Source organism: Aquarana catesbeiana, linkage group LG01, assembly GCF_042186555.1.
Source record: "Aquarana catesbeiana isolate 2022-GZ linkage group LG01, ASM4218655v1, whole genome shotgun sequence".
In the NCBI taxonomy this organism is placed as follows: domain Eukaryota; kingdom Metazoa; phylum Chordata; class Amphibia; order Anura; family Ranidae; genus Aquarana; species Aquarana catesbeiana.
This window is the reverse complement of record NC_133324.1, coordinates 471,452,887-471,475,267: the sequence shown is the minus strand read 5'-3', so window position 1 is coordinate 471,475,267 and position 22,381 is coordinate 471,452,887.

The window sequence follows — 22,381 nt, the reverse complement described above, 5'->3', positions numbered from 1 at the left end:
CAATGACCCCTCCCCCTCGGAGGACCACCAGGCTTGAGGGAAAACGTCTATGGAAATCACGGAGGAGGACAAGGGCATGTACGTCTGAGGATGAGGCCCAAGAGCGTTCCTCCGGACCGTACCCTTTCCAATGCACCAGGTACTGTATGCACCCACGGAACCTACGGGAGTCAGCAATGGACTGTACTTCATACTCCTCATGGTTCTCAACCTGTACAGGGTGAGGACGTGGCACCGAAGTGGTAAATTGGTTGCAGACCAAAGGTTTTAATAAGGAGACATGGAATACATTTGAGATACACATATTAGAAGGAAGGTCTAAAGCGTAAGCCACTGGGTTAATCCTTCTGAGAATACGGAAAGGCCCAATAAAGCAAGGTGCCAACTTCAGAGAGGGAACACGGAGTTGGAGGTTGTGAGATGATAGCCAGACCCTGTCCCCAAAAAACAAGTAAAAATTTGCGCTGAACTGTAAAAAGCTAGCGGCCAGCAAAGTTCGTAGATAACAAACAAAAAGTCACATGCATAAAAATTATTGCGGCGCTGAAAAGTTCAAAATGAAATTGAAGAGTGGGAGGAATCCAATCACCAAATATATTGTGCAGATGTAGAAAGAGTCACTCGTCACCACGTGGTAATGTAGTCTGCTTACCAGAAGGTGTTAAAGATTAGGCATAGATGATAAATTCTCAATAGCATCCAGCAAATCCAGCCCACTGGAACCCCTCATCAGACCACAACATCCGTGGGATTTCCTTCACATATAAACATCTCCCAATGGTCACTTCAGAATTAGGCATTCAGGCATGTAGTCATCATATATCCGAGAAAAGAAAATGAAGGACCCATAGTGAAGCCCGTAATGATAGATAAAAAAACTTTTATTGTAGTAACTTACAGTTGAAGCTTAAAACAGCATGCATCAATGATAGGAACAAACGGCTGCAGCAATCAGCGTACGGATGTCAGCCTGCCTGACATGTTTCATCATAACAGATGTCTTCAGAGGCATGGCTACAGCTTCAACCGCACGCTATATATATGGTATGGTTAGTGGGTGGATCAGAGGGGATATAATCAAACTCATCACTAACAGCTGGGTAAGATGTGTGTCTTGTGCAGCGCGCCCTGGTGCTGACAGGATAAACCTGGTTAGCAACTGATGACGCGACAGCGCACGGCCAATCAGAAAAAAGAGAGGATAGGAACAAAAAGAGGGTGGCAACAGATGACTCAGTGCCACCTCATTGGTTAACCTATCTCTCAGTGAACAGAAAAATTGAAAAATGCCAGATAAGCATGAACAGGCGATGAGGAAGAACGCCGGCTGTGCGGTCCGGCTCAGGGACATGAAAAAGGCTAAAAATTTATTTTTAATTGATCAGACAAAAACCTGATATCATATAACTCAATATACAAAATTAAAAAATGGAAAAGAATTAACACCTGCACAGATAAGCTATGAAATTAACGCCTGTCATGCAGTATAGATCAAAGGCATAGAAAAAAAACGCTAGACTTTGTATAACAAATCAGTGCCTGCATGGGAAAAAAACACTAACCTATGTATAACAAACCAGCGCCTCACATGCAACTAAGCAATAGACATTGTGAATGCGATTAATCGCACACAATTCAATAAAAATACATGCATGCAATATACATCAATACATGTGTTAAATTCAATACAGATGATTGTAAACATCATTTAAAAAATATTGATTTTAAAAAAACTGACCTAGACCCAAGATTTGCAAATAAAGGAGAAAAAACAAAAAATAAATAATAAATAAAACGAATAAAGGAGTATATCGATGCTAACTGTTATTAATGAAGCGATTAACATCCCACTCTACGTTTAACCCATATGGTGTATAGCATTTGAGGGTGTGTATCCATCGCGTTTCCAACCTCGAGATTTCTCTCTTGGTGTAACTACCTCTCCAATGGGGTGTGAAATGATCGATCGCGGTAATCAGAGTCCCTACTGGATTTCTGTTATGACATTCTAAATAGTGACGTGAGACCGTGTGCTTAGGAAAACCTTACTTTATGTTTTTTATATGTTCCTTTATTCGCACATTCATGGCTCTCATAGTGCGGCCTACATACTGTAGACCGCATGGACAAGTCAATAAGTACACAATATTTTTTGAGGTGCAGGTGATGAAAGTATCTATATCATAGACCTTTTTGGTGGAGTTAGATTTAAATTGACAAATTTTCCTATTTTTAACGCCATTTATGCGACACACTTTACATTTGCGACATAGGAAAAAACCTTTTGAGTTCTGAAAAAAGGGGGCCCTATTGGGGGCATCAAGAACATTAGGGGCAACCTGCAGCCTTGGGGGGGTACTCCCCTATAGATAACTTGTGGGCGTTCAGGTAAGGATGGGCCCAACACTTTATCATCTTTTAAAACGGCCCAATGTTTTCTAAGAATTTTCTTTATATCGTAATGTTGTCGAGAGTAGGTGGTCACTAAAGAAAACTCATGAATGTTATTATTCTTAGTGATTCTATCTGTGCCCTTTATCATATTGGCCCTATCCAAGCAGGCAACCTCATTTATGGTTTTGTCCAAGTCTGCACCAGAGTACCCCTTCTCCACAAATTTGGTTTTTAAGTCAGAGGCCTGCATCAAAAAGTCATGTTTAAAGGTACAATTACGCCTTAGGCGAATAAACTGGCTTTTAGGAACCGCTTTTAACCAGGAGGGATGGTGACAACTCCCCTGACTAATATAGCCATTACGATCTGTCTCCTTGAAAAAAGTGGTGGTTGTAAATTTATTGTCACAGATCCGTATATTCAAATCCAAAAAAAGGATAGCAATCTTGCTCATTTCGAATTGCAGAGAGATACCAAGGGTGTTCTGATTCAGCTCCTGCATGTAATTAGTCAATGATGTTTCATCTCCATCCCATAGGAGGAGGATGTCATCTATATACCTGCCCCAGTACACCAATTCTGGCCGTCTGTCAGCATAGACGACATCCTCCTCCCACTTGGTCATGAACAAATTAGCCATACTGGGTGCGAATTTTGCGCCCATGGCTACACCTCTGGTTTGGAGGTAGCAGGAACCCCCAAACCAGAAGTAGTTATGCATCATGGCAAACCTTAGCAGGAGTAAGATGAACTCCATCTGTGGGGGGGCCAGTTGGTCATCTCTACCAAGGAAGGTCTCAACTGCGTGCATACCATCTGAGTGGGATATGATGGTATACAAAGAGGACACATCGGCGGTAGCCATGATGTAACCCTCCTTCCACACCAAGGTATCCAGTATCTGTAAGACCTTGGAAGAGTCCCTCAAAAAAGAAGGGGTCTGGGATACCAGGGGTTGTAAAAATCCATCTATATATTTCCCAATACGGGAAGTGACAGAATCTAGCCCGCTGATAATGTGCCTTCCGGGTGGGTTAACTAAACTTTTGTGAATTTTTGGTAAAAAGTAAATTACTGGAATCCTGGGAGCCATAGGGACCAAAAAGGCTTTTTCTTTTTTGTTAATCAGTTGTTAGTTAAACCCCTTTTCAATAGGTTTCTGCAATTCCCTTTTATATCTTACAGTAGGATCATGAGGAAGGAGAAGGTATGTGTCAGTATCCGAAAGAATTCTCCTCATCTCTGAGATGTAGGCAACCTTGTCCAAGACAACAATCCCTCCCCCCTTATCAGCAGGGCGAACGATTATGTCGTCCCTATCTTTAAGGGTTTTCATCCTGTCCTGGAATATCTGATTGTTTGGATCCCTCCGAATTTTCAATTTTTCCAGATCATTCAAGACTAGATCTTTAAAAACTGAAATAGATGGTGGCACAAAACCCGGCGGGTTGAATAACGAGGCATTCGCAAGGGCAGAATATCTAATTCCATTAGTAGTATGTTCGGATCTAGCAATGGATTGAGACAGGAAGTGTCTTTTTATGCTCATCTTCCTGATTTATTTCTGTACATCAATAACAGCATTGAATTTACTCAATGTTTTATCAGGTGCATATTTAAGCCCATGATTTAGTACAAATTTTTCATTTTCACTTAAAGTGGCCTTGCTGAGATTAAAAATCCCGATATCGTTTACAGTCTCCTTCTTTTTCGTTCTGTGCCTCCTCCCCCCTCTGGACCCTCTTTTGGTTCGCCGTCCCTCTTGTTCTTTTGGGAACCCTTTGGAAAAAAAGGGGTGGAAGGTGGACCCGGGGGGGTGGAGGAACTCTAGGTGGATATTGAGAATTTCTAGGCGGATAATAACCAGGAGAATCCCAATTAGAGCGTTCCCTGGTGTAATAACCAGCCCTGGGAGTGTGCTGTGACAGATGATCCACAATAATTTGATTGTCATATCCATCATAGTGGTCAGTGTATTCTCTATTAAGGGGTTCATAATAATTGTTAGTAGGAAAATGAGCAGAATTATTCCTAGGTGGATGGTTATACTGAACGTGACCCTCCCTTCCATCGTGGGTCCTAGTCTGCGGCTGCCTTGGTTTAGGTCCTTTTCTAGGACCCACCTTCTTCCAGCCATTCCCGGGCTTACTCCCCCGAGAATTGCCAGCATGATAGGAAGGAATCACAGGCATAGAAGTGGATTCAACGTGTGGTCTATTCAGAGATTCATTATTTCCATTAGCCATAGCAGCTCTTCTAATTTTCCATTTAAAAACCTGATTAGTTCTGTAATCCTCCTGATCTCTGGAATACTTTTTCTTTTTCTTAAATTTCTGATCAATATCCTCTTTTTCCAAAGTTTTTTTAAGACTGTCAGACTTAATTCTATATTCATCTAGTTCCTTATAGGATATTAATTTGGTTTTAACCTCACTGATCTCTTCGTCTAATTTATTAAGTTTTCTCCTTTTTCTCCCTATTAGAAAACGTAAGAGATCCAATCCAACATCGTTGAAATATTTATACCACCCAGGGATATCAGTGTCATCTTCATGGGGTGAAACCTCAAACCTGAGGCTTCTAGGAACCATTTGATCATCCAAATATTTTTCTAGAAAGGCAACATCCCAGTTACCATGTATTTCAGCAACCATGAGGTTCTTTAAACGCATAAAAAGACCTCCCAAGTCATTATTCTGTTGATCAGCAGCATCATTAAAAACACCTTTAAGATAAATGCATCTAGAGCTACAAAACTCAAAGATATCCATAATAGTCACCTTATTAATTACATTAAATATGTAATGCAATAGAAGAACAGCAGCAAATAAATATATCAAAACAATAATGGCAAAAAACAAGTAAAAATTTGCGCTGAACTGTAAAAAGCAAGCGGCCAGCAAAGTTCGTAGATAACAAACAAAAAGTCACATGCATAAAAATTATTGCGGCGCTGAAAAGTTCAAAATGAAATTGAAGAGTGGGAGGAATCCAATCACCAAATATATTGTGCAGATGTGGAAAGAGTCACTCGTCACCACGTGGTAATGTAGTCTGCTTACCAGAAGGTGTTAAGGATTAGGCATAGATGATAAATTCTCAATAGCATCCAGCAAATGCAGCCCACTGGAACCCCTCATTAGACCACAACATCCATGGGATTTCCTTCACATATAAACATCTCCCAATGGTCACTTCAGAATTAGGCATTCAGGCATGTAGTCATCATATATCCGAGAAAAGAAAATGAAGGACCCATAGTGAAGCCCGTAATGATAGATAAAAATTTTTTTTCAGAACTCAAAAGGTTTTTTCCCATGTCGCAAATGTAAAGTGTGTCGCACAAATGGCGATAAAAATAGGAAAATTTGTCAATTTAAATCTAGCTCCACCACAAAGGTCTATGATATAGATACTTTCATCACCTGCACCTCCAAAAATGTTGTGTACTTACTGACTTGTCCATGCGGTCTACAGTATGTAGGCTGCACTATGAGAGCCATGAATGTGCGAATAAAGGAACATATAAAAAACATAAAGAAAGGTTTTCCTAAGCACACAGTCTCACGTCACTATTTAGAATGTCATAACAGAAATCCAGTAGGGACTCTGATTACCGCCATCGATCATTTCACACTCCAAGAGAGAAATCTCGAGGTTAAAAACGCGATAGATACACACCCTCAAATGCTATACGCCATATGGGTTAAACGTAGAGTGGGATGTTAATAGCTTCATTAATAACAGTTAGCATCGATATACACCTTTATTCCTTTTATTTATTATTTATTTTTTGTTTTTTCTAATTTATTTATTTGCAAATCTTGGGTCTAGGTCAGTTTTTTTAAAAACAATATCTTTTAAATGATGTTTACAATCATCTGTATTGAATTTAACACATGTATTGATGTATATTGCATGCATGCATTTTTATTGAATTGTGTGCGATTAATCGCATTCACAATGTCTATTGCTTAGTTGCATGTGAGGCGCTGGTTTGTTATACATAGGTTAGTGTTTTTTTCCCATGCAGGCACTGATTTGTTATACAAAGTCTAGCTTTTTTTTTCTATGCCTTTGATCTATACTGCATGACAGGCATTCATTTCATAGCTTATCTGTGCGGGTGTTAATTCTTTTCCATTTTTTTATTTTGTATATTGAGTTATATGATATCAGGTTTTTGTCTGATCAATTAAAAATAAATTTTTAGCCTTTTTCATGTCCCTGAGCCGGACCGCACAGCCGGCGTTCTTCCTCGTCGCCTGTTCATGCTTATCTGGCATTTTTCAATTTTTCTGTTCACTGAGAGATAGGTTAACCAATGAGGTGGCACTGAGTCATCTGTTGCCACCCTCTTTTTGTTCCTATCCTCCCTTTTTTCTGATTGGCCGTGCGCTGTCGCGTCATCAGTTGCTAACCAGGTTTATCCTGTCAGCACCAGGGCGCGCTGCACAAGACACACATCTTACCCAGCTGTTAGTGATGAGTTTGATTATATCCCCTCTGATCTATCCACTAACCATACCATATATATAGCGTGCGGTTGTAGCTGTAGCCATGCCTCTGAAGACATCTGTTATGATGAAACATGTCAGGCAGGCTGACATCCGTACGCTGATTGCTGCAGCTGTTTGTTCCTATCATTGATGCATGCTGTTTTAAGCTTCAACTGTAAGTTACTACAATAAAAGCTTTTTTATCTATCATTACGGGCTTCACTATGGGTCCTTCATTTTCTTTTCTCGGATATATGATGACTACATGCCTGAATGCCTAATTCTGAAGTGACCATTGGGAGATGTTTATATGTGAAGGAAATCCCACGGAAGTTGTGGTCTGATGAGGGGTTCCAGTGGGCTGGATTTGCTGGATGCTATTGAGAATTTATCATCTATGCCTAATCCTTAACACCTTCTGGTAAGCAGACTACATTACCACGTGGTGACGAGTGACTCTTTCTACATCTGCATAATATATTTGGTGATTGGATTCTTCCCACTCTTCAATTTCATTTTGAACTTTTCAGCGCCGCAATAATTTTTATGCATGAGACCCTGTCCCCAACCTGGTAGGAAGGCACAGGCAGGCGTCGGCGGTCAGCATGGAGTCTGTACATATAATTGGCATGTCACAAAGCCTCTTGGACTTGTGCCCAAGTGGAACGAAGGCCACGGAGATGTTCCTCTAAGGCAGGAATGCCCTGTGGAACAAATTAGTCAGGCAAAATGGAAGGTTGGAAACCATAGTTTGCCATAAACAGGGACAATCGGGAAGCAGAATTCAAGGCATTATTGTGAGCAAACTCCACCCAAGGCAAGAGGTCTGACCAGTTGTTATGATGGTCAGAAATATAGCAATGTAGGAACTGCTCCAAGGACTTTTTGGCTCGTTCTGCGGCCCATTAGACTGCGAGTGATATGCAGAGGAGAAAGCAAGCTGAATTCCCAACTGTGCACAAAAGGCTCACCAGAACCGGGACACAAACTGACTACCCCTGTCCGAGACGATCACCTTGGGTAGCCCATGTAAGAAAAAGATCTCCCGAGCAAGAATGGAAGTCAGTTCCTTAGATGTGGGTAACTTCTTAAGTGCAATACAATGAGACATTTTCGAGAACCGGTCAACCACCATAAGGATAACTGTGTTGCCCTGGGAGTTGGGTAACTCCACAATGAAATCCATAGACAGATGGCCTCTCTCCATTGGGTATGGGTTGTAGGAGACCCACTGGAAGGTGGAAGGTGTCGTGGTGTCTTACTCTGAGCACACATGGAACAAGCAGCTACGAAGGCGGCTACATCAGCACGTAGACTAGGCCACCATAATTGTTCAGAAATGGTCCAAAAGAGTGGATTCTTCCCAGGGTGACCAGCAGTCTTGGGAGAATGGTAAGTCTGGAGCACAGCAGTATGGAGACTCTCAGGGACAAAGCAGCGGTCACAAGGTTTCTCAGGAGGAGCATGGACCTGAGCGGCAAGAATTTTGTCACCCAAAGGGAAAGTGAGACTGGTGCAAACCGTAGCCAAAATATGATCATGAGGAATCACAGGAACCAGAACCGACTCCATCTTGGACGTGAAGGAAAATTGTCACAACAAAGCGTCAGCCCTTACATTCTTAGTACCAGGTAAGAATGAGACAATGTAATTGAAACTTGACAAGAAAAGAACCCATCGCACCCTTCTGGGAGAGAGGCGTTTAGCCTCAGACAAGAATGTGAGATTCTTATGGTCAGTAAGAATGAGAATCGGCACAGTGGTACCTTCAAGGAGATGCCTCCATTCCTTAAGAACTAAAATTATCACTAACAATTCTCTGTCTCCAATCTCGTAATTGCACTCTGCAGGTGACAATTTCTTGGAAAAGTAGCCACATGTATGCATAGCGCTCTCAGAGGTAGGACGTTGAGACAGAAGGGCGCCAACTCCAGTCTCCGAAGCATCAACCTCAAGGATAAAGGGTAACGTAGGATCAGGATGTGCTAACACAGGAGCAGAAACAAAGGCAGCTTTGAGGCTCTCAAAGGCCTTAACGGAGTCTGGAGACCAACTCTGTGGGTTACCGTCCTTTCTGGTCATATCAGTCAGGGGCTTAACCAGAGATGAGAAGTTGCGAATAAACTTCCGAAAATTGTTGGCAAAGCCAAGAAAATGCTGCAGAGGACATAAACCAATGGGTCGGGGCCACTGTAGGACTGCTGAAAGTTTCTCTGGATCCATCGAAAAAACCAGCAGTGGAAATGAAATAACCCAGGAATTTAACCTGTTCATGATGGAATTCGCACTTCTCCAATTTACAATACAGATTGTTCTCTCTTAGTTTCTGAAGCACACGACAGACATCTGTGTGGTGGCTCTCCAGGGACTTGGAAAATATGAGGATATCGTCGAGATAAATCACCACACATAACTGCAACAAATCTCGTAGGACATTGTTAATAAATTCCTGGAAAAGTGCTGGGGCGTTGCAAAGGCCAAAAGACATTACGAGGTACTCATAAAGGCCTGTTCTGGTATTAAACGCAGTTTTCCACTCGTTGCCCTCCTTAATCATCACGAGATTGTATGCCCCTCTCAAATCATGCTTCGTGAAAACCATTGCTCCCTTGAGGAAGTCAAATAACTTTGTAATCAACGGAACCGGATAGGCATTCTTAATTGTGAAATGATTGAGACCCCTATAATCAATACAAGGTCTCAGTTCACAACTCTTCTTCTCCTCAAAGAAGAAATCAGCACCAGCAGGAGCCGAGGATTTGCGAATGAAACCTCGAGAAAGTGCGTCTGCAACATACTCCTCCATGACCTTATCCTCCAAGACCAACAAAGTGTAAACCCTGCCACGAGGGGGTATGGCACCAGGTAGACGGTCAATTGTGCAATCATACGACCGGTGTGGAGGCGAACTACCGGCTTAACCTTTGTCAAAGACGTTGCTAAAATCGCGTTACTCCTCCGGTAGGGAAGTGAATGAAGAGGTGCACAGGACCTTGGCTACCTTCTGGAAGCATGTCTTACTACATTGTGGCAACCAGGAGAGAACCTCAGCACGGAGCCAATCACAAGAGGGGTTGTGCTTCTGTAACCAAGGATAACCAATAAGCAGCGGAAACTTAGGTGAGGAAATAACTTTGAAATGGATTATCTCATGGTGAAGAGCCCCTACGGCCATGGATATGGCCATGGAACAGTCTCATGAGTCACATGGGCAGGCTGTAGAGATCTTCCATCAAGAGCCTCAATGGCAAGTGGAGTGTCACGCAGCTGCAGCGGAATCGAGTGCTTCGATACAAAAGCAGCATCAATGAACAGGCCTGCAGCCCCAGATTCGATTAGAGCCTGTATCTCGACGGACGACTCAGCCCAAGAAAGGGTAACCAGAACCAAGGACTAATCCTTCTGGATAAATGGGGACGAAACAACGCCACCTAAGGTCTGTCCGTGACAGGATTTCAAGGTTCGGGTGTTCCCTGGACGGGTAGGACAAGACTTCAAAAAGTGACCTGCCTGGCCACAATACAGGCACAATCTCTCCCTCCTCCTAAGGGTTCCCTCATCCGCAGAGAAATGTGTGAAGCCCAACAGCATGGGTTCCACTTTACTGGCCGACTCGGTACTAGGAGGCATGGGAGGTGAGGGAGACAAGGGTGGGACCATAGGAGTGCGCACAAGGTGTGCCAGGTGTGCCTGGGCACACCCTAATCGCCTTGTGTGGTGCATATTCCCCCCTGTTTAGACCACTGAAATTTCCTCCCCAAAAAAATGTTACAAAATAAAATAATTTAAAAAAAAATCTAATAAAACTACTGACACTGTCCACTGCCCTACTGACACCATCAGTACATATACACATGCATATGTATTTGAGCTTTGGGGTGCACACCCTAATGCAAGAGGCCGCGCACACCTATGGGTGGGACTGCAAAGCTCGGAGACAAATGTACAGGAGACTTCCGCAAACGCTTCTTAAAAGAGAGTCTTTCTCTGAGTCTGGAGTCAATGAGATGGTAAAGGTGATCAACTTCTCCAGCTCAGTGGGTATATCTTGGGCTGCAATCTCATCCTTGATGGTATCTGAGAGACCATGAGAAAAAGCAAACAAGATATTTGGGGGGCACACCCTTAAAGATGGATTAAAGATGGTGCAGTCATAAGACCGTACAACAGAACAAAATATTACAGAGCACAAATGCAAAAAAAAGACATTTACCTCCAGCAAGGCTTATGTAAAACACCTAAACATTTTCAAAAAACATTATAAAAAAATATGGGGATTTGGTCACACCATATTGCTATATGGTGCTTAAGCCCACTTACTGCGACAAAGTACCCCATGATTAGTGGGTCCTACACTATCCATAGGGAGATCCTGCTTCTCTGAACCATGGGAGAAATACACTCCTCTATATGGGAGAACTTGAAGTCCTTAATGAGGGAGTGGGGTGCTCTGCAATCTCCCAATCTATGGATAGTGTAGGACCCACTAATCATGGGGTACTTTGTCGCAGTAAGTGGGCTTAAGCACCTGTCATGAAAGGCGTCCTGTTAGCACAGCCGTCGGGGGAAGATCGGTTGACAGAACCACTGTTGATAGAGCCAGAGGACGCGTGCAGAGGCGCGTTGGCGCGAACGGACGCATGCAGGTGCGCGCTAGTACAAACGGGTGTACGCGGGTGCATGATGGTACGAACGGGCACGTACAATCGGTACATGGGCATGCACGAGTGCGTGCGGATGCGCGCAGACGTGCAGTGTGACAGGGTTTGGTGCCATTAGGCCTATTTAAAGGAGCCTGTCAGCATGCTTCCTTGCTGTCCGGTCTACAGCGTTCCCTGTGACCCTAAGCTACCTGGATACCTGCCTGTCTGATCCTGCTTGTGCTCCAGCTGAACTACAGAACACCTCCCTGCTGCCTGCTGTTCCGGGGTTCCTGCCTGCTACAGTGCTTCTCCTCACAGCCAGTGGTTCCAGTGTTCCTGCCAGAGTTCCAGTGCATCCTCTTACAGCCTGCTGTTCCAGTGCTCCAGCTGAACTACAGAACACCTCCCTGCTGTCTGCTGTTCCGGAGTTCCTGCCTGCTACAGTACTTCTCCTCACAGCCAGTGGTTCCAGTGTTCCTGCCAGAGTTCCAGTGCATCCTCTTACAGTCTGCTGTTCCAGTGCTCCAGCTGAACTACAGAACACCTCCCTGCTGCCTGCTGTTCCGGAGTTCCTGCCTGCTACAGTGCTTCTCCTCACAGCCAGTGGTTCCAGTGTGACTGCCAGTGATCCGCTGCATCTTCTTACAGTCCGCTATTCCAGTGCTCCAGTTGAACTACAGAGACACCTGCCACCTGCCAGGCACTTGTGGCCCCCTGCGCTCTCGAGTCCCTGTTTCCTCTATCAGGGGTTCTTGAGCCAGAGGCACACGAGAGGCCACTCCCTGCACTCTGGGCTCCGCCATCCGGTACGTGACAGTACATGTCCGAGCCCACGCAGGGAGCCTCTCCTATGGACGAGCTCTGCCGCCATCTTGCTGGACTTACCCAAGCAGTAAAAAGCCTACAAGAGGGCTATACCCAACTGGGAGGCCGAATCCAAGCTTTAGCAGCATCCACACCCCCTGCTTTCCGGAACTTCTGCTACGCCCTCAGTGGTGATGATGCCGCCTGAACCCAGGGTCCCCACGCCTGAAAGATTTTCGGGCAACCGGAGTAAATTCAGGACTTTTCGTAATTCATGTGAACTCTTTTTTGCCCTTCAGCCAAGGACTTTCTCCCTGGAGGCTACTAAAGTGGGGTTCGTGATCTTGCTGTTGTCAGGCGAGCCCCAGTCCTGGGCCCATCGTCTTCTAGAGAAGAAGGATGTTTCACTTGATACCTTAAACGACTTCTTTCAGGCCATGTCATTGCTATATGAGGATCCTCAATTAACCGCCACTGCAGAGGCAGCCTTGCATGCTCTACAACAAGGCCGCAGGCCTGTGGAGGACTACGTGTCGGAATTCAGATGTTGGAGTTCCTACACGAACTGGAATAATGCTGCCTTACGGTACCAGTTCCGTATGGGCCTTTCAGAATCTTTAAAAGACGAACTGGCCCGAGTGGGCATTCCAGAGACTCTAGAGGGTCTCATAGACCTCTCTATCCAGATCGACAGACGCCTGAGGGAACGGCGTACGGAGCGATCCTCTGGTCCTTCTCGTCCTGTCTGGATGTTGCCCCGTGTGCCTAGTTCTTCCCACTCTGCTTCTCCAGCTTTAACCACCGTTGCCTCAGATACTCCAGAACCGATGCAGTTGGGCCTCTTACGCCCTTTACTTTCTCCTAAAGAGCGTCAACGCCGTTGCGCTGGTAACCTGTGCCTGTACTGTGGGGAATCTGGACATTTTGTACGGACATGCCTGGCAAAGCTTCGTAAGTGCTTTTCTATTTCCCCTGCTCTTACCCCTGCTGTACTGAATGACGTTTCTCATCTGGCTGTTCCGATTCTCTTACAGCTCCCAGGAGGGAATTTACCAACCAGCGCTATCATTGATTCCGGGGCCTGCAGCGGTTTCATAGACTTGTTCTTCGCTTCCAGACATCACATTCCCCTTCGGCCCAGAGTGAAAGGACTTTCAGTATATTTGGCCGATGGCTCTACCCTCAGATCAGGGCCAGTAACTCAGGAGACTGTACCCCTGCATACCACCATTGTCGGCACTCATCAAGAGCTACTCTGTCTAGATATCATTGAGTCCCCTTTATTTCCCATCATACTAGGCATGCCGTGGCTAAAGGCACATAACCTGCAAATTTATTGGACCTCGGGGAAGATTGAGTTCGTATCGTCTTACTGCCAGCAACACTGTCTACCAGAAGTCACCGATGCCCCTTCTTCCCTACTATGCATGGAAACTGACACCGAAACCTGCCGAATTGTACCTGAAGCCTACCACAGCTTCTTGGACATTTTCAGTCAAAAGGGGGCTGAGATCCTTCCTCCCCACCGGCCATACGATTGCCCAATTGAACTTCTTCCAGGGGCAGAGATTCCTTTTGGGAGGATTTTCCCTTTGTCAGAACTAGAACTAGGGGCATTAAAGACTTATATTGATGACAATCTGGACAAAGGGTCCATCTGACCCTCCACGTCCCCGGCAGGAGCAGGAATCTTCTTTGTGGAGAAGAAAGACCATTCTCTACGCCCTTGTGTGGATTATCGGGCACTTAATAAAATCACAATTAAGAACCGATATCCTTTGCCCTTGGTGCCAGAACTTTTTCAAAGACTAGGGTCTGCAGTAGTGTTCTCCAAGCTAGATCTTCGTGGTGCCTACAACCTTGTCCGCATTCGTAGAGGAGACGAATGGAAGACGGCTTTCCGTACCCGGTTTGGGCACTTTGAATATTTAGTCATGCCCTTTGGACTGTGCAATGCTCCTGCTACATTTCAACACTTTGTGAATAACATCTTCAGAGACTATCTTGACCTGTTTGTTATTATCTACTTAGATGATATCCTGATTTTTTCTTCATCTTTAGCTGAGCATCGTGAACATGTCAGAAATGTCTTGACCCGACTTCGGCTACATGGCCTCTATGCCAAACCTGAGAAATGTGTCTTTGAACAAGAAAGTATCCAGTTCCTTGGTCTAATTATCTCTGTAGAGGGTATTAAGATGGACCCTCAGAAGGTCTCTGCTATTCTGGACTGGCCCGCTCCCACCGACAAGAAGGGAATCCAACGTTTTGTAGGATTTGCGAATTTCTACAGGAAATTCAAAGGATTCTCAACCATCATTTCTCCCATTACAAAGTTAACCAAGCAGGGCCTTAAGTTCCATTGGTCTACTGAAGCTCAGGCGGCCTTCACAACGCTAAAGGATCTGTTTGTTTCAGCCTCAGTCTTAAAGCACCCTGATTCCACATTACCATACATTTTGGAGGTGGACGCCTCGGAAATAGCGGTTGGTGCAGTGCTTTCCCAGAGACAGGGGCCTAGGGCTCTTTTGCACCCAGTTGCTTTCTTTTCTCGCAAATTATCTGAGGCAGAGAGAAACTATGATGTGGGCGATCGAGAATTGTTGGCGATTAAAGCCGCGCTTGAGGAGTGGCGATATCTCCTGGAGGGAGCAGCACATCCAATTCTTGTTTATACAGATCACAAGAATCTAGAATATTTAAAGACTGCCAAGAGATTAAGACCACGACAGGCCAGGTGGGCACTTTTCTTTACCAGATTTTCATTCCACATAACCTATCGCCCCGGATCAAAGAACACCAAGCCTGACGCACTGTCACGAATGTACAACGGACCTGAAGCATCTCCATCTCCAGACATCTTGTCCTCAGGAAACTTTCTGCTGCTCCAAGGGGATCTACTTTTACAGATCAAGCAAGCTTCTAGGGAAGCCTCTGCTCCACCTGATTTAGCCCTACAGTCCAGAGATGAGCTTCTTTGGTTCAAAGATAAGATCTTTGTACCCCAGGAGTTGCGAGCGGCAGTTCATAGTTCCTGTCATGACCACATGTTGGCCGGCCATATCGGTGTGCACAAGACATCTGAACTTCTTCAATGCACATTCTGGTGGCCGCAGTTAAGGAAAGATTGCAGGGACTATGTGGAAGCATGTACCACTTGCATTCAAAACAAGGGCAGCAAATGTAAGGCTTGGGGTCTGTTGAAGCTGCTACCTGTCCCGGAGAAGCCATGGAGGATGATCTCCATGGATTTTATTGTCGAGCTGCCACCTTCTGAAGGCTACACTACAATCTTTGTAGTGGTGGATAGATTATCAAAAATGGCTAATTTCTTACCAATGAAGGGCACACCTACTGCTGCTGAGACTGCAAGGACATTTATCAGGGAAGTGGTGAGGCTTCATGGCATTCCTGCAAATATTACTTCAGATCGGGGGGTACAATTTACTTCCAAGTTTTGGAGGGCGCTTTGTGGATCTTTGAAAATTGACCTTTCTTTCTCCTCTGCCTATCACCCCCAAACAAACGGCCAGACGGAAAGAACAAATCAGACGTTGGAGCAGTATCTGCGCTGCTTTTCTTCTTTCTCCCAGGACGATTGGGCTCTGCTTCTACCTCTTGCCGAATTTGCTTATAACAATTCTGTCCATTCGGCCACAAAGCAATCACCGTTTTTTGCAATTTATGGTTTCCATCCTCTGTTCCTGTCCAGTAACATCCCGGAGTGCCCAGTACCAGCTGTCCAGGAGAATCTAAACTTCTTTGAGTCAAATAGTAAACTTCTGCAGGAGACTATGGCAAGGACTCAGAACTACAATAAAGAGGTGTTTGACAAGAAGAGAAGGGGGGAGCTTGACCTCAAGCCTGGGGATCAAGTCTGGCTGTCTACATTGAATTTAAAATTGGCATGTCCTTCCAAGAAATTGGGCCCTCGGTCTTTCACGTGGCCCTACTCAAACCCACGGTTCCTGAATCCTTTTGTCAACCGGAGGGTCAATCCTCCTGAACCTGTGATAATTGATGGAGAAATCGAATATGAGTTTGAGTCCATTCTGGATTGCAGGAAGAGACGTAACCAAGTCCAGTTTTTGGTAAAGTGGAAGGGGTACGGGCCTGAGGAGAACTCCTGGGAGCCGGAGTCCAACATCCATGCGAGAAGGTTGATTATTGCCTTTAAAAGGTCTCATCCAAGTAAGATGGCACAGTTGGGCATCCGGAGGCTGCCCCTTGGGGGGGGCAATGTCATGAAAGGCGTCCTGCTAGCACAGCCGTCGGCGGAAGATCAGTTAACAGAACCACTGTTGATAGAGCCAGAGGACGCGCGCGAAGGCGCGTTGGCGCGAACGGACGCATGCGGGTGCGCGCTAGTACGAACGGGTGTACCCGGGTGCACGATGGTACGAACGGGCACGTATGGTCGGTACACGGGCGTGAACGAGTGCGCACGGATGCGCGCAGACGTGCAGTGTGACAGCGTTTGGCGCAATTAGGCCTATTTAAAGGAGCCTGTCAGCATGCTTCCTTGCTGTCCGGTCTACAGCGTTCCCTGTGACCCTAAGCTACCTGAATACCTGCCTACCTGCTTCCTGTTTACCCGGCCTGCTCCTGACTACTCCTGTTTGCTGCCAGTCTCTGACCCCGGCTTGTTTGACTATTCGCCTGCCTCTTCCTACGGTTATCTGCTACCTGCCTGTTGCCAACCCGGACTGCCAACCCAATCCTGACTACTCTTCTGCCTCCGTTTGGTACCTGCTTGCCTGCCAGTGTTTACCCGGCCTGTCTGATCCTGCTTGTGCTCCAGCTGAACTACAGAACACCTCCCTGCTGCCTGCTGTTCCGGAGTTCCTGCCTGCTACAGTGCTTCTCCTCACAGCCAGTGGTTCCAGTGTTCCTGCCAGAGTTCCAGTGCATCCTCTTACAGCCTGCTGTTCCAGTGCTCCAGCTGAACTACAGAACACCTCCCTGCTGCCTGCTGTTCTGGAGTTCCTGCCTGCTACAGTGCTTCTCCTCACAGCCAGTGGTTCCAGTGTTCCTGCCAGTGATCCGCTGCATCTTCTTACAGTCCGCTGTTCCAGTGCCCCAGTTGAACTACAGAGACACCTGCCACCTGCCAGGCACTTGTGGCCCCCCTGCGCTCTCGAGTCCCTGTTTCCTCTATCAGGGGTTCTTGAGCCAGAGGCACACGAGAGGCTACTCCCTGTACTCTGGGCTCCGCCATCAGGTACGTGACAGCACCATATAGTAATATGGTGTGACCAAATCCCCAAATTTTTTGATAATGTTTTTTGAAAATGTTTAGGTGTTTTAAATAAGCCTTGCTGGAGGTAAATGTCTTTTTTGCATGTGTGCGCTGTAATATTTTGTTCATGTGAAAAAGCAGCCACGAGGGCCTCATTGTTCCAAGCAACCTCTACAGCCAGAGTATGGAATTCAATCGGCATAATCGTACTCTGTTTGATGGATATGAGGAACTTGGAAGTAGAAGCAGAGCGTGCAGGAACTTCAAATATCCTTTTAAAAGAAGCCACAAACTCAGGTTGACGCAAGACAACAGGTTTTTGCGTCTCCCATAGAGGGTTTGCCCAGGCCAAGGCTCTCTCAGAAAGCAAAGATACCACAAAACCTACTTTGCTTCTGTCCGTGGGAAACGTCTGGGGCAGCATCTCAAAGTGTATCTCAACCTGGTTGAGAAACCCTCTGCATTGGACTGGATCACCCCCAAATCGCTGGGGAAACGGAGCGGAACCAGACATACTTCTTATTGAGGTAATACTCAAGGCGGGTGCCTGCACAGAGACTGGAGCAGCAGAAGGGACGGCCTGCAACACAGGTTGTACCGGAGCAGCCACAGTGGGAGATTCCAGGTGAGCCGTGCGACTCAGGAGCGTCTGTAATGACATGGCAAACTGATCCATGCGGTGATCTTGCTCATCCAATCTGGAAAAAACATTACCAACAAGTGGATTGACTGCATCTTCTGAATTCATGGCCTTCGGCTACTGTCAGAAACAATGAATCAGACCAAGACAGAAGTACAGTTAAATCACACTTGTTTAATAATAAAAGTAAATAGAGCAAATGTAGTCAAAACATAGCTAAAGTTGTGAAACCGGAACGGATAGTCAGACAAGCCAGAAAGTCAGGAAGCCAGAGATCAACATAGTGGAACAGCAAGCGGGATCTGGAGCCAGAAGAAATGTCAGCCAAGCAAGTCTTTAACAGGAACGCAGGAGATAGTCTCTGTGATGTTGACCAAGGTTAAGGCAGAGATCATCTGGGCTGGACGGCTTAAGTAGGCAGGACTGACGAGCAGGATATCATCAACAGGTGAGTCACTGTGGAGAGATAGGAGCTGGCAGTTAGCAGACAACTGAGAAGGAATGGCTGAGCCCAGCCCTGACAGCTACAATGTAAAGTAGTGAGTGTACAGGTTGTATAACAGTGTAAATTTGCTGTCCCCTCAAAATAACTCAACACACAGCCATCAATATCTAAGCCGCTAGCAACAAAAGTGAGTACACCCCGTGAGTACAGCCCTACATGAAAATGTCCAAATTGGACCCAAAGTTTCAATATTTTGTGTGGCCACCATTATTTTCCAGCACTGCTTTAACCCTCTTGGGCATGGAGTTCACCAGAGCTTCACAGGTTGCCACTGGAGTGGAGTCCTCTTCCACTCCTCCATGACGACATCATGTAGCTGGTGGATGTTAGAGACCTTGCACTCCTCCACTTTTCATTTGAGGATGCCCCACAGATGTTCAATAGGGTTTAGGTCTGGAGATATGCTTGGCCAGTCCATCACCTTTACCCTCAGCTTGTTTAGCAAGGCAGTGGTCGTCTCGGAGGTGTGTTTAGGGTCGTTATCATATTGGAATACTGTCCTGCGACCCAGTCTCCGAAGGGAGGGGATCATGCTCTGCTTCAGTATGTCACAGTACATGTTGGCATTCATGGTTCCCTCAATGAACTGCAGCTCCCCAGTGCCGGCAGCACTCATGCAGCCCCAGACCATGACACTCCCATCACCATGCTTGACTGTAGGCAAGACACACTTGTCTTTGTACTTTTCACCTGGTTGCCGCCACAAACGCTTGACACCATCTGAACCACATAATTTTACCTTGGTCTCAGTGGTGGTTAGCACTCTCACCTAGCAGCAATAGGGTTGCTGGTTCAAATCCCAATGCATGACACCATATGCTTGGAGTTTGCATGTACTCCCTGTGCCTGCGTGGATTTCCTCCGGGTACTCCGGTTTCCTCCCACACGCTAAAGACATGCTGGTAGGGTAATCAGATCTTGTCTATAAATTGACCCTAGTATGTGTTTGTAAGCATGTCAGGACCCTACGGGGTAAAGGACCGTGCTATATCAAGATGCAACTCAACTCATCAGACCACAGGACATGGTTCCAGTAATCCATGTCTTTAGTCTGCTTGTCTTCAGCAAACTGTTTTTGGGCTTGCTTGTGCATCATCTTTAGAAGAGGCTTCCTTCTGGGATGACAGCCATGCAGACCACTTTGATGCAGTGTGCGGCGTATGGTCTGAGCACTGACAGGCTGACCCCCCCACCCCTTCAACCTCTGCATCAATGCTGGCAGCACTCATACTATTTCCCAAAGACAAGCTCTGGATATGACGCTGAGCACATGCACTCAACTGCTTTGGTTGTCCATGACGAGGCATGTTCTGAGTGGAACCTGTCCTGTTAAACTGCTGTATGGTTTTGGGCACCGTGCTGCAGCACAGTTTGAGCCTGGTTTCACACATGTGCGGTGCGAATTGAAGCTCAGGTTTCACTGGGGAGATAACAATCTCCTGTTCAACGGATTCATTGCGTTTTTGCTCAGGATTAGAGAGCAGGGAGAGGGGGAGGGAGGGGGGGGGGAGAGGGGGAGGTGTAGTGAGGAGAAAGAGAAAATCCTTGTTCAGAACGCAATGCATCTGCGAATCAGATGCGTTCCCATAGGAGATAATAGGCTTGTAGTTCGCACCGCAATGCCCAAAAAACGCACACGTTTTTTGTGCAATGCGCAGTGCGAATGCAACGCACATATGTGAACCAGATACATTCATATGAATGTATTTTAAAATGTCCTGCGAATTAGATGCGGTGTAAGCCGCATCTAATTCGCATAGGTGTGAACCCGGGCTTAGGGTCTTGGCAATCTTCTTATAACCTAGGCCATCTTTATGTAGAGCAACAATTATTTTTTTCAAATCCTCAGAGAGTTTTTTGCCATGAGGTGTCATGTTGAACTTCCAGTGACCATTATGAGAGAGTGAGAGCGATAACACCAAATTTAACACACCTGCTCCCCATTCACACCTGAGACCTTGTACCACTAACGTGTCACATGACACCGGGAAGGGAAAATGGCTAATTGGGCCCAATTTGAACATTTTCACTTTGGGGTGTACTCACTTTTGTTGCCAGCGGTTTAGACATTAATGGCTGTGTGTTGATTTATTTTGAGGGGACAGCAAATTTACACTGTTATGCAAGCTGTACACTCACTACTTTACATTGTAGCAAAGTGTCATTTCTTCAGTGTTGTCACATGAAAAGATATAATAAAATATTTACAAAAATGTGATGGGTGTACACACTTTTGTGAGATACTATATATATATATATATATATATATATATATATATATATATATATATATACACACACTATATTACCAAAAGTATTGGGACGCCCGTCTTTATGTGCACATATAATTTAATGGCATCCCAGTTTTAGTCTTTAGGGTTCAATATTGAGCTGGCCCATCCTTTGCAACAATAATAGCTTCAACTCTTCTGGGAAGGCTGTCCACAAGGTTTAGGAGTGTGTCTATGGAAATGTTTGACCATTCTTCCAGAAGTGCGTTTGTAAGGTCAGGCACTGGTGTGGATGAGAAGGCTTGGCTCGCAGTCTCTGCTCTAATTCATCCCAAAGGTGTTCAATCCATGTCAGGCGAATCAAGTTCCTCCACCTCAAACTCGCTCATCCATGTCTTTGTGGACCTTGCTTTGTGCACTGGTCCAAATCATGTGTTGGAGGGGGGATTATGGTGTGGGGTTTGTGTTTCAGGGGTTGGGCTTTGCCCCTTAGTTCCAGTGAAGGGAACTCTTAAGACATCAGCATACCAATACATTTTGGACAATTTCATGCTCCCAACTTTGTAGGAACAATTTGGGGATGGCCAATTCCTGTTCCAACCGCACACCAGTGCCCAAAGCAAGGTCCATAAAGACATGGATGAGCGAGTTTGGGGTGAAGGAACTTGACTGGTCTGCACAAAGTCCTGACCTCAACCCGATAGAATACCTTTGGGATGAATTAGAGCAGAGACTGCGAACCAGGCCTTCTCGTCCAATATCAGTGACTGATCTCACAAATGCGCTTCTGGAAGAATGGACAAACATTCCCATAGACACACTTCTAAACCTTGTGGTCAGCCTTCCCAGAAGAGCTGATGCCAATTTACTATTGAACCCTACGGACTAATGCCCCGTACACACGGTCGGACTTTGTTCGGACATTCCAACAACAAAATCCATGGATTTTTTCCGACGGATGTTGGCTCAAACTTGTCTTGCATACACACGGTCACACAAAGTTGTCGGAAAATCCGATCGTTCTAAACGCGGTGACGTAAAACACATACGTGGAGACTATAAACGGGGCAGTGGCCAATAGCTTTTATCTCTTTATTTATTCTGAGCATGCGTGGCAATTTGTGCGTCGGATTTGTGTACACACGATCGAAATTTCCGACAACAGATTTTGTTGTCGGAAAATTTTATATCCTGCTCTCAAACTTTGTGTGTCGGAAATTCCGATGGAAAATGTGTGATGGAGCCCACACGGTCGGAATTTCTGACAACAAGTTCCTATCACACATTTTCCGTCGGAAAATCCGACCGTGTGTATGGGGCATAAGACTGGGATGCCGTTAAAGTTCATGTGCGTGCAAAGGCAGGCGTCCCAATACGTTTTGTAATATAGTGTGTGTGTGTGTGTGTGTGTGTGTGTGTGTGTGTG